Here is a 14,896-nt window from a genome sequence, read left to right as displayed (position 1 = left end):
TGTTGTCAGGATTTTCTTCTTCTCCTCCTGCTTTTGTTTTCCTTGCAGAATTTATTCTTTGCACGATTTCAATTTTGGGTGCATCATCTTTGTATTTCTGAATCAATAATATTTAAACTAAGTTAATAATTTAACATTTAAATATGAAAAAATAACATAGTAACTATGTAAAACGTGTAGTTTCTATTATGCATCATATAGTAACTCTTACAATTAACGATGGTAAAATACTTGCAGAATTTCATATATAGTTATTGTTATTGTTATAGTCATATAGTTACTGTTAAAATAATATAGTCACTTTTATTAATAATAACATGGAGTACAAAGAAAGATCATAAAAAGAAAATAATGATAAGATAATAACTATTAAAAATATATAGTTACTATTATACATGATATAGTAACTCTTAATATTAATGATAGTCATATACGAGAAGGTTGTAGATATAGTTATTGTTATGATCATGTAGTTGTTGTGATCATAACATAGTAACTCTTATTACTAATAACATTGAAGACAACAAAGAACATGAAAAGAACATGAAAAGAACATTATAATATACATAAAAAACTATACCAAACATATAGTTACTATAATACAAGATATAATACCTATAAATATTATTGATGGTCATTTAGACACAGAGTTGCAGACATAGTTGATGTGATAATAATATAGTAACTCTATCCATAATACAGTAACTATATCGTTAAAAATATAGAATAACATAAAAACATGCACATAACATAATAAACTAACATAGTACCTATTTCAAAAATATAGTAACTATATAAAACGTACAAGAACTATTAAAGAAAATAAACATATGGTAACAAGTCATGATAAAATAAACATCATATCTATTTCAAACATATAGTAACTATATAAATAATATAGTAACTATTGAAGAAAATAAACATATGGTAACACATCATGATAAAATAAACATAGTACCTATTTCAAACATATAGTAACTAATATAATAATATAGTAACTATTGTACACATATAGTAACCATTATAATCACACAACAATTAGCTTAACATATAGTGACTATTATTATAATATAGTAACTATTGTACAAATATAGTAACCATTATAATCATATAGTCACTATCTAAGAAGCAGACAAAACTATACTCGAAATAACATATTACATAATGTCATTAAAAATATAGAATAACATAAAAACATGCACATAACATAATAAACTAACATAGTACCTATTTCAAAAATATAGTAACTATATAAAACGTACAATAACTATTAAAGAAAATAAACATATGGTAACAAGTCATGATAAAATAAACATAATATCTATTTCAAACATATAGTAACTATATAAATAATATAGTAACTATTGAAGAAAATAAACATATGGTTACACATCATGATAAAATAAACATAGTACCTATTTCAAACATATAGTAACTAATATAATAATATAGTAACTATTGTACACATATAGTAACCATTATAATCACACAACAACTAGCTTAACATATAGTGACTATTATTATAATATAGTAACTATTGTACAAATATAGTAACCATTATAATCATATAGTCACTATCTAAGAAGCAGACAAAACTATACTCGAAATAACATATTACATAACGTATAGTAACTATTATTTATCAAAAAGTCACTATAAATTGTTCTTAACATAGTAACTATCTTAAACACATAGTTATTGTTTTAAATTTATAATAACTTTCTAAAAAATATAGTAACTATTTTAAACACATAGTTACTGTTTTAAAGTTATAGTAACTTTTAAAAAAATATAGTTACTCTAAAAACTACTACTAACATAAACACAATGAATATTCTAATGACTATTAAAAACATTATTTCGCAACATAAATTAAAGGTAACTATATCATTTAGGAAAAATTACTTTAAATAATCCAACATTTTGACGATTTTCCGTTAATAATCCAATCTTTGAATTATTATCTAATAATCTAACCTTTACACCCCATTAACTTTTATTGAACCCAAACGACCGGTAACCGATTAAAAAGGTCAACTTTTAATTCCGACCTCGTTCCTCCTCCCTTCTTCCTCCATAACCTTCTCTAAGCTCTCCTCCATCCTAGCCATGTGATGTCGTCTCTTCTATCCCTTTCCCCGATCCTACCAGCAAGCCTAATCCCAATAGCAACCCCACCCTCGAAACCCTCTCTTTCCCCATCTTCGTCTTCATCTCTGACCATCATTCGCACTTAAACCCCATTCACGGGGTCACACTCGGAATCCATAACTTGCGCCACCACGATTCATACTCTCTAGCAAACCTACCCGCCGACCCGCGGAACAACTTGCGAAACCAGGAGTCCAGGATCCGTCGAAAATTCGTGCCCACACGTCACACCAGAAACTTTAAAATGTCGATACTGGAAAAAATTTGAAATTTTTTGTTGGAATTATGTACAAATTCGAGTAGGCGGTGTTTTAACTTCAAGCAAATTAAACTTATTTAACAATTCAGCATATGAAATTAAAGATTTTATTATCTAAAATAATCAAACTGGGGCTTGAGGTGTTCTGGGTGTAAGCGGTGGCTGAAGATGGTGGTGGACTGGTGGTGGAGCACTGGAGCCGGGAGGTGCGGTGGTGGTGCGTGCAATTGCAGAGGTGTGTTGGAGGGGAGGAGAAAAAGTAGGTTGTGTTTGAGGGGAGGAGAAAGAAAGGGGTATCGACGTATCGTTGTTGTTAGACTTGTGTTGGACATGGTTAATGGTGTTGAACGGTTGATTGATCATGTTCTCTGCATAAATGTTGAAGATGATGTCTTCATTTTGATGTTGCAGCAAAATTGTTTTGTTTTTTTAAACATTAGTTTTTCTTTTCTTTTTTAATTAAAAAAAGTCAACCAAACAATTAGAAAAGAAAAAAAAATATTTTTAAATATAAATAAATTACAACGAATGGTTGCATGACACGTGTATAGGTGACCTGATGTATCAGGTTGGTGACCGGTTGGGTGCAATAAAAGTTAATGGGGTGCAAAGGTTAGATTATTAAATAATAATCCAAATGTTGGATTATCAACGGAAAATCGTCAAAAGGTTGGATTATTTAAAGTAATTTTTCCTATCATTTATATACTAACTATATGAAACACTAACCCTAATTTCACCCAAACAACAAACACTATTTCTACCTCTTGTGCTTTGCTGCATCAATTCTTAAAGTTCACAGCCTTTGTCTCTTTTTTCTAAATTTAAGGCATTATTTCTTCATATACAAATGATATTGTAAAGTATTTTTGGAGATTCGTCACTAGATAGTGCAACTTTAGGACCTGGAATAACATGTGATTGATACTTCGTATTATTTTCTTATACAAATATAAAATATATAATAACTATATAAACCATATAGTAATTATATAAAACATATAGTGACTCTTATTAAAATATAGTAACTATTGAACACATATAGTAACCATTATAATCATATAGTCACTATTTAAGAAGTGGACAAATACATACTCTAACATAGTACATAATGTAATCGTATAGTAACTATTATTTATCAAAAAGTCACTATAAACTGTTCATAACATAATAACTATCTTAAACACATAGTTACTGTTTTAAACTTATAATAACTTTCTAAAAAATATAGTGACTATTTTAAACACATAGTTACTGTTTTTTTAAAGTTATAGTAACTTTTAAAAAAAGTATAGTTACTCTAAAAACTACTACTGACATAAACACAACGAACATTTCAGTGACTATTAAAAACACTAATTCACAACATAAATTAAAGGTGACTATATCATTTATATACTAACTATGTGAAACACTAACCCTAATTTCAACAAAACAACAAACATTTCGAATCACTCAACAAAATAATAACTATTGTACACATATAGTAACTGTTGTACACATATAGTAACCATTAAAATTATATAGTAACTATTGTACACATATAGTAACCATTAAAATTACATAGTACCTCTTTAAACCATATAGTTACTGTATTACTCATATAGTTACTATTTAAAATCGTGAAGTCACTGATCGAATTCGCGAAGTGAAAACGATACTTCGGTAAAACACAAACATTAATTTCTTCAAAACAAAAAATATTTTCAATTTTAAATAAAAATAGACTTAAAATTCTTTAAAAAACAACAAACCGAGATGTGATCTCTAAAAATTCTTGCGAAGATTTGTAGGCGAGCGCAAATTCTTCGATTCGATTTCGGCAACGACGAACCTCCTTCTTGATCTACTACTTCCTCCAATTTTTCCTCATCAAATAGATCCAATCATAAGAATTATAAGATAATTACGAAAAAAATCGAACAAAACCTAGAAATTTGGGCTAAATTTTGAAAAGCATAGAGAGAAAATGAAGAGAGAGAAAATGAAAGAGAATGAACAGAATGTAGATCTGAATTTTTGAAAAATAAAAAAGTTTAAAACGTATATAAAGTGGGCTAGACACAAATCGCATTAAAACTCTTCAAAACACATAGTAACTCTTTAAAACACATAGTTACTGTAATACGCATATAGTTACTATTTAAAATTACAAAATAACTGTCACATGACAGTTACATATGTTACCCATAAAATTTACTCCGTTGCCCTGGTCCACGCTAAGTTAGCATGGACCAGGTTTATATTAGTGTAAATAAAAATAATATATGCAAAAGTATGAATTCATAGTGTATAAAATAAATATCCAAATAAGCTAAATATGCATATTAGTACAATACGGAGTACAAAGTTAAGGATTATATAGTTGTACACTTATCACTTATTATTATTTTAATTAACATCCGTACTCACCGTGTATTGTTATTATACTAACATTAGAAATCAATTATTCAATATTATATAAATCAATTAAAAAGTTATGACAATACAGAAATAAAATCAAATTGTAAAGGAGAAAAGAATATTGATTCATCTTTCCTCCAATAATATATCATGTACTATGTAGTTACATTTATGGTTGTGAAAAATAATTCCCCTGACTTTCATTAATTGTGTATTGTCAGTATATATACAAATTACCTGTTGTACAATAGCGTGATATGAGGCTATTAATTAGGAATCTAATTAATACATAATATTTACAAAATAACTGCATATTCTATTATACCCCCGCAGTCGAAGCGGGAGATTGTCGTACGCTGAGACTGTCTCGAAAAAATTAAAAAGCACGCGTGGAAGACCTTTTGTAAAAATATCAGCAATCTTGTGGCGGGATTGTACATGAAGGACATCAGTATATATACAAACTATTTGTTGTACAATAGCGTGATATGAGGCTATTAATTAGGAATCTAACTAGTATAATACCCGTGCGATGCACGATTTATGATCTAAATATAAATTTATATGAAAATCTGGCAGTCAATTATCATTAAAATAGTGCATGGACAAAATTATTATTCATCCCTATTCATCATCTCATGTCAAACATTAAGTTATCTCATCCACCCTTCTTTTCGTTAGTCATATCTACTTAATACTTGTCTCATTTATCTCATTATTCGATCATTTAACGCCTACCCACCCCTCCCAATCTCCATCTCGAGAGATCAGGTATAAAATAAAATTCATCCAAGCTCCATCACCCACCTATGTAACCTCATCCCTAGTGTCAATTTTTATTTTATTTTTGGTAAAAGAGTTTTGAATTGTAAAACTATGTTCTGACGTCTTCGATAATTCAATTGTCTGGTTATATTAATTGAGTAAATATATAAACATTATCATATGTACGTTAGTGTAAAAAAATGTTGATATATTCATAATCATTTTGATGAAAGATAAGCGATTCGATGCGGGCGGGAGGGTCCAATTTAAAATTCGTTCTCGCCCCCGTTACCCGCTTGCGGATACATTTTTAACCACATCTCCCACCAAACTTTCATTGGTTCTCTCCCACTTGGAGAGGATGCCCGGAGGACTCCCAAAAAACCACCTCCGCTGACAATATGACATCTCTATATTCGGTAAATAAGCCACTTTACCTTTACCTAACTTTTGAATATATTGGCATAACTTTATTATTAAAATTAATTGTATTAGCTAAAATATTTAAAAATGACATCCATAATAGTTAGGATTGGGTTAGTGATCCAAGTCCAGGAAATGTAAACTCACCCCATCACCAAGGTGGGTACATGTTATCCTTATACCCGCTCACCAACACCAAATCTATATTTATTAGTAATATTAGTCAATCATCCACGTTATCTTCGTCTTCAGCCTTATCTAAAATATACCTCACGGAGTAAATGATTTGTAATATTTTACATTAACATATAAAGATTATTTTTGTTGTTCCAAACATAATAAGCAAACAGATCGAATCATCTAAATCTTACTCCCTCCGTCCCATAATATAGCGTCTGTTTTCCTTAAATTGTGTCCCTAAATGATGTGCATATTTCTATTTTAAACCATTAATTTTTACCCATAATACCCTCATGCACTATTTGTAATTCCAATATTGTCCTAAATAAGTCAGAATTTTTACTTTGAAAATTATACTTTTTGACTTTTTATTCAACTCATGTGCTTGATTTTTGTCTTTTTTAGGCCTATTTATTATGTACACACCTTTAATCTCTAATTTCTCTCTTCATAAAAGCCAAGTAACATGTACTTTATCTTAAAAGTACAAATAATTATTGTTTTTATTATCAATGTTATCCTTTACCTTAATAACCGTGATTTTGGTCAAACGGACACTATATTATGGGACGGAGGGAGTATGATTATAGAAATAGTTGATTACGATAAATTAGTCAAAAGTTTAAATTAACATGCCCTTACGACTTCAATAATACTATGTGTGAGGGAATAACTGGTTATTTCTGAATTCGTGTAAAAATATCACGATAATGAGAACGTGAATCTTTTTTAAAATAATTGATAGTATTTATTATATGGCAAAAAAAATTAAATAATTGATAGTATTTATATATGACACAAATTTTTAAACAATTGAATGGATAGTACAAGTTCAACTATTATAAGATTTTCTATACGAAGTATTGGTTATCTGAAATTGCATTCAGTAGATTATAATGTAAAAATATATTACCCACCAAATGATCAAAAAAAAAAACAAATAATACAAAAATTAAGCGAAGTATTAGATGATTCAATCAATATGTACGTTCAAGATTTATCAATTATACATTAGATTTAGGGGGAGAAATATTTTATACGGGGTAAAAAATATGGCTGGTCAAATATAATCAGTACTTGTTTGCTCAAAATATTATCTTTAACGTTAATTAAGCAATTGAACCAATAAGTTAAGAAATATAAGCGGTCGTTTGGTTAAGGGGGTCTTACACAAAGTTGCCGTTTTTTTTATTTTACAAATTTTTTGATTAGTGTTTGATTTTGGATTGACTTTTATTTTAGATTTATTTTTAATTATTAGAGTGTTTGATTTTGGATAGAGTTGTATATATAAGTAATTAATTAATTAAAATATCTACCTGGCGCACACACTTTTTTTTTGGACAATACTAAAAGTCCTGTATTTTTCACGTAAATATGAAGATTTGTGTTTTTGGGGTTTTTTTTTAAAAAAAATAGATTAATATTTGATTTTGAATTGACTTTATTGTAGTTTTTTTTTTTTTATTAAAGTGTTTGATTTTGGATGGATTTGTATAACTTGTATATATTAGTAATTAATTAATTAAAATATCTATGTGACACACACATTTTTTAATTCAAAAATAAATTAGAAATCTTACTTTTCATTGGTCGAAACCATTAGATTTCCTACGTGGCACTCTAATAGCTCAGCAAATATGCACGGTCATTTTTCAATGTGTTCTTTGAAAAATAAAATAAGAGATAATGTATGCCAAAATGAGTTAAGCTCCCTTATAATGAATGCGGCAATTAAGGGTCTTATATTTTTAGTAGCACTACACGATATATTGTATAAAGAGAATATTTATATATGATTCATGTAGTACAAACTTATAAGCTTTAAGTATGGATAAATAAATAAATAAAAGTACGGATAATAAAATACTACCATCTTCTAACGTCTTAGTTTGCTTGACTGTACCTAAATAAGTTTGTGTACCCTTTATTTTATTAATTATCTCCATAATATCTACGGAGTAAATATTTTGATTATAAAATTTGTAATACAATATTTAAAATATATGTAGTAGGAGTTACTAAAAATCATTAAGTAATTACAACTCTATAGGTTTCCATATAACAATTATAAATCTATCTTACGTTGTACTATAATTTTACTAAAATATATCGTGAAAATCTACCGTAAAGTTTCACTCCATGAAGTGTTTGTTGAAGAGCAAAAATAAATAAATTATAATATATACGTAGTAGTACCTAATGTGATAGGATAACATAGAACATGTTATATTTTAAAATATTATGTTAATTTTATCACATGCTTCTTAATATATATCTAAATACAAATGTTACAAAAATATAAATATAATACATACGAAAAGACCTTGATGTGTTCCTCTACTTATCTAGGATAACATATACTCCGTATATATATAGATGTTTAAAGACCTAGATAAGAATTAATCACAATTAGATATTTTTTTTAAAGACCTAGATAAGTAGAGGAACACATAGACTTCCATTTTTTTAAAGACCTTGATATTGGTGTTAGTCTATCATTTTACTTGCTTTGTCATCCCACTACAAGAAATTGTACCATTTAATGACGAGAAATCCCGTCCCTAGAGATCAATAGTGGTGGGATTTCCAGTCGCAAACCCATTATAAAAAGGGGATGAATTGATGAAAAATATCGTCGTTAGCCTATCGTAAAAGGGATATGCGATGGTTGTTCCCGTCTTTATTTGATTGTTTGCCCCATCGCAAAAAACTTTTGTGACAGAATTTTTAATCTGTCGTTATTGGGTTGTCAGATACAAATTCTTGTAATGCCCTTTTTTATTTATTAATCCTCTCTTATTTATATTGTTTTTGCATATTTTTTTGAGAAAAATAAGAAGAAATGCTCGAAGATCATCGCGCATTGTTTTAACATAATCTTGGTTGAATTAGGATGCAAGATTATTTTTATCTATGACTTATGGGTTTGGTAATATATAATGAGTATTCTTTTCTATATTGGATTTTGTACAGTACGTGGTACACGGAGAGGTTTGAGAATTAAAAGGAAAATTAGTTTAAATTGTTGTGTTAATGAGAATATGAGATATTGGTGGATCATTTTTTATGCATTTTCCATATTAGTTAGTGTTACCATAAAATACAATAAGTTAAATATGACAACAAAAAATTATATATTAATTAATTGTTGATATTAAAAGAGAGGCCAATCAATGAGTGACATTTGTCATCACCACATTGATTTCCTCTCTTTTAGTATAATATATAGATTAATACATAATATTTACATAATACATAATTATTTTCTATCAATGGTAATTCAATTATGTTTTATTTCATTTTTATCTTAGTTTCCTAAAAAATGCAAAGTAAAATCTTTTAAAAATAAGTAAAAATAATATATTTTTTGGCGGGAAAAAATCACATCAGGAAATGACACATGTCATTCCTGGTATCTCTTTTAGTATATAGTAACTACATTAGGTCCCGTGCAACGCACATGTGAAACTAAATAATTTGTTTTCTATATTGAGACTAACATATTTAAAATATTTTTTTAATAAAACAAAATCATATAATTTTATTATGGTTATTAGAAAATTAGAGAATTTTATTATTTATTCGAATTATGAGTGATTATTGCAATCTTAGGTGTTTAGGGTTTCGACAAAAATACTTAAGTTGGGCCAAAAAAAACTTATCATACATTTATTAGGTAAGTGTTTCTTTTAAAATTGAATGATATCCATAACTGTAACCATATTTGTACCCGCTACATTAAATGGAAGAAAATAATAAATAAATAAAATACTTGTTTGGGTATGGACATATAATAACACATTTTTTTTTAAACTATTGCATGTAGACTAAGAGTATAATTAAGTTTTTTTGAAAAAGGTTTATGAAAATCAAAATACTATCTTGCTATAACGGAGTAGAAACTTACTACGTATATTATAAAAACAATAATATCATAAACATTGTGATTTTTCCATTACTGACATATATTTTTCAAATTAGTATTATTATATTATGTTAGATTTTTGTCATAATGCCGTGAAATCGTAATTTTGAAAAAAAAAAGAGAAAAAAAAGAGAAAATTAGATATTTAAAAGATTCTTTGATTTAAATTTTATTAAAAAAAAATAAAAAATTCTAAGGACACCCCAGGAGTGTCTTTTAGTATATAGTATTAATTGATAGATAATCTAAATTTTTGGGGTTACCTTCTCAAAATAATCCGAATTCTTATTTTTCTGTCATTACTAAACCGTTTTAGGTCTATTTTACATAGGCAAATTGATAGTTTAGTTATTTGAAGAAAATATACCCGAAAGTTGGGATTATTCCAAAATAATTCAAAGTGGAGATTATTTTGAAAAAATGAGTGGAAGTTGGGATTATGAATTTCAATTTTTCCTTTTTTTAAAGAATGTATTGTCCTCTTTTATAGATGGGCAAAGGCACTCCAACAATTACAAAATATACATCTATCGACTATCGATCATGTTTAGCATAATCTCATTACAACAATAAATATAATTTGCGTAGGCGAACCATTGACCCGTATGTGTCGCTACATTTACATCACTAATTGCGATAGCAGACTTGCAGTCCCGCACGATGAATTAGAACATAATACCAAGTATTAGAAATCCATAGAAATACTCCGTACTATACAACAAAATCAGGATTTGTATACAAGCAAGGTTGTCCATTTGTAGTACAAGCCTCTCAATCTGGAGATTTTTTGCTAGCTCAATTCCTTGAACAAGGGCTAATACCACTGCTTTGAAGGCTGTGCAGTGGCCAAAATTAGCAGTGATTGCTGAAATAAATTGTCCGCTATGGTTTCTAATGATAGCTCCCCCCCAGCAGCTCCTGGAGCTCCCTTCGCATCTGTTTGAGCACATCATGAAACTGATAGATAGTCCCTCTTGGACAGTGAAGATTTTACACGTCTATCGTGAAGGTAATAGAGCAGCAGATTGGCTTGCAAACCAAGGCGTGGCTCAACACATTCGTCTACATGTCCTTCGTTCTGCACCTAGAGAACTCACTAGGATCCTAGCTGAAGATGCTAGGGGTGTTGCACTGCCTCGCCTCATACCTAGCTAGTTCGTTTGTTTTTTTAATTCAGTAGTTTTAGTTTGTTTTCCTTAAGTTCTGTCTGTTTGTTTATTTATTGGCTTGGCCTCATTAGAATCAAAAAAAAACAAAATCAAGATAATACGAATAAAAAGGAGCAAAATATATATTTATTTATATTTCCATTAATTAGAAAAATATAATACGGACATTAAATATTAAGATACGTATCTCCACGTTGTGCAATGAACATGGTTGAAGTGCAAACACTAATCACTAACTTTTAAAAATCAGAATATATTATTAATCTGTTGTATAGTCGATCTCTAAACGCACATAAAATTAATCCGGGTTCTAGTCAATGTGCCACAAAAGGTATAAGAGGGATCGACTACGAAAATGTATCTTTTTGTAGGACTTTGATGAATTTTGGATATATTCTTTAATTAAAGCAGGACAGGAGATCTATAAATTAGGATGAGAAGTAAGAATTCATTCATTCCTTACCCCTTGTGTAGTTTTATTTTGAATTAACTACAAGCTATCGGTGAACACTGGATTAACAGTAACATAATAATGCTACCTAAAGCAGAGAAAGCTATTAGAAAATTCCTAGAAAGCATTTCATAAGAAAATACAAATAAAGGAAAGTTGTTAAAATAATATTGATAGGGAAAATATAATCTTGTGTTGTATTATTCGTGGGCACACGCCTCTATTTAAAATAAGAACTAGATCTACTACTTTTCGTAGGTTTACTAATTCATAATAGACTTCTATCTTATATCATATATCTCAGTAATAAATAACTACATACGATATTTTATAATCTAGGATAACTACGTTATCCTCAATACCCTCCCGCAAACGGAACGGCAATTTCACAAACGTTGCGATTAGAGAAATAAAAAAATATGTCATATGCTTGTCCTGTCGTGTCAAGGAGTCCTGTCATTACTGTCGTTTCAAGGAGTTCTTCCGTTTCGTACAAGGCAAAAAATGTCACATGCCTGTCTTGTCGTGTCAAGGAATCCTATCGTAACTGTCGTTTCAAGGAGTTCTTCCGTTTCGTACAAGGCAAAAAATGTCATATGCATGTCTTGTCGTGTCAAGGAATCCTATCGTTACTGTCGTTTCAAGGAGTCCGGTCGTTTCGTACAAGAAAAAAAATGTTATATGCGTGTCAAGGAGTCATGTCGTTACTGCCGTTTCAAGGAGTCATGTCGTTTCGTACAAGAGAAAAAAAAAATGTTATATGTTTGTCTTGTTGTGTCAAGGAGTCTTGTCGTTACTGTCGTTTGAAGGAATCCTGTCGTTTCGTACAAGAAAAAAAAATGCCAGACATGAAAAACCTCTCTCACGGCAGAAGGAGAGCCGTCCATGTCTTACGACACATGGAGAACCGAAACATCATGAAGAGCAATTAATCAACTAGTGTTCTCACATAGAATCAAACTTTAATTCAGTGTATGCGTGAAGGATCATAACTTCCAATTAAACAATTGGCAGAGCTACCGCCTGTCCATAATTATCCAAGGAGACAAATCAAACCAATTTATTTATTTGTCTAACACACATGAAACACTTATTTATATTTCTAAACATAGACGAATAGACAAACTACCTCATCAATTGCAATAAAGCTGAATACTCGATCATGAACTTGCAAATGTGTAGCTTCCTAGGTTTTCGACTCTATTCTATTCGCATGGTATGGCTTGGGCTTATCTGATTTTTCTAATTTCTGATTTAGTTTGACATGATTCTCCTTGTTCTGGTCAGGAAGTTCTCTTATGTATAACAAAAACCCACAAGAGTGAAAAGCGAGGATCTTTTTCTCCACATGGAAAGCATACCAACAGTTATTTCAATACATACAGTGGAGGTTGGTAGTACTTATTTAAGAAAGTAGCACAAAGGCTTAATTGGTGGACCAACGCGCGTGCACACCGGTAGGGTCGAGCTCAGAATCAGATATGTGGGTTTCGGGCCTCTCTCTCTTTTTGGTACAATCTCTTTTTATTGATCATTGTTTCGAAATCCTATAGCCGTTATGGGATTGATTACATGGCTGTTGGGAGTTGATAAGTTTAATGGCTAATTATTCTCTCATCGTCACTCCCCTTTTTACTTCTTCGATTCCCAGGGTTATATGAAACAACCGTTCTAATCAGCTAAAAAAATACAACTCACAAAAACATTCATATATATTCATCTTCTCTTACAAAAATACTCTTCATAAATATTTTTTACACCATTCAAATTTGTGAGTGCTCGCCAATTCTAGAGTTGTGGTTATCCTGGAGGGCGGATGCTTGATATTGTTAGAGGTTATTCTAGAAAAATCTACATAAGTAATGAAAAATCAAGTGGTGGTGTATCTAGAAACATCTAGGACATGTGATGTGGAATTATGTAATATTAGATAAGTGTAGAAAAATCTAGAAAGTAGGATATACCCACTATAAATAAGTTGTATGCATAAGTTGAGAGGATGAGCCAATTAAGAGAGCTCAGAGCCAATCAAGAGAGCTCCCACAAAATAAGAGGGGTAGAAACAAGGGTTCTACCAAAGAGATAAGTGACAGACATGGGCTCTCACAAATATTGTTGTACATTTCTTATTAATGTAATCAATGATAAAAATACAATTTTTTTATATAATTGAGGTCCATCAAAACTTCCGCGTGCGTACTCAAATTTCTATTAATATCTACTGCATCTGAGATAGTGCATAATCGTCTTTTAGTTTAGTGGATCAAAACTAGATGGAAATTGTCCATTGACTCGTCGCGATATCGAGATACATTTATTCTAATTGTTTTCATTATCGCGACAATTCAATTGTCTTCCAAATTCAGTATTCCGGACATGTAGAAATTAGAATCGCTTAGTAGGAAAAATTATAAACGATTGACTTTTAGAATGCATTTTTATGTTAATTGGCTGATAGATCAATCATTAGACAGTCTTAGAGTATATTGGTTGTTCAACGGCCCCACGAACTGCACGTAGACATACACCATCAGTATCTAAAGTAATCGTAGATAATACTTACGCAACAAGTATTCAAGAAATTGCACGACTTCTTCTTATCGTTAACAAAACATGTAAGCATGAGTTGAAGACTAACACACTTCTTCATCATTATCTTCTCCATCTTCTTTACTTCGTACAAGCACGATACCTTTTCAAAAAAATTAGGGTAAATTGTTTTTTACCACCTAAAAAAATAAAAATTGTCTTTTACCACCTAAAAATAAAATAAAAATTGTGTTTTACCACCTCTTAACCGAAAATGTGGACGAAAACGTTATGCGATTCCATTTCAACGACTAAATTTTTTTATTTCCTCTCTTATCCCACTATTTTCATGTATATAAGCTACAATTTTCTCTTATTTCCCATTAATTCACATAAAGTTTTCATCCAATTTTTAGTTAAGAGGTGGTAAATGACAATTTTTATTTTATTTCTAGTGGTAAAAAACAATTTTTATTTTTTTAGGTGGTAAAAAACAATTTGTCAATTTGTTTAGGTGGTAAAAAACAATTCAACCAAAAAATTAATGTTTTGTATTTTTGAGATATTTGATATTGTATAGTATTTGGCGAATTGAACCCTGATCTTGGCTACTACACTTCTAATTCCTTACCAACTGA

Source organism: Spinacia oleracea, chromosome 6 (assembly GCF_020520425.1).
Source record: "Spinacia oleracea cultivar Varoflay chromosome 6, BTI_SOV_V1, whole genome shotgun sequence".
Lineage (NCBI taxonomy): Eukaryota > Viridiplantae > Streptophyta > Magnoliopsida > Caryophyllales > Amaranthaceae > Spinacia > Spinacia oleracea.
The sequence above is the reverse complement of the archived record's forward strand: the minus strand, read 5'-3'. Positions refer to the sequence as shown.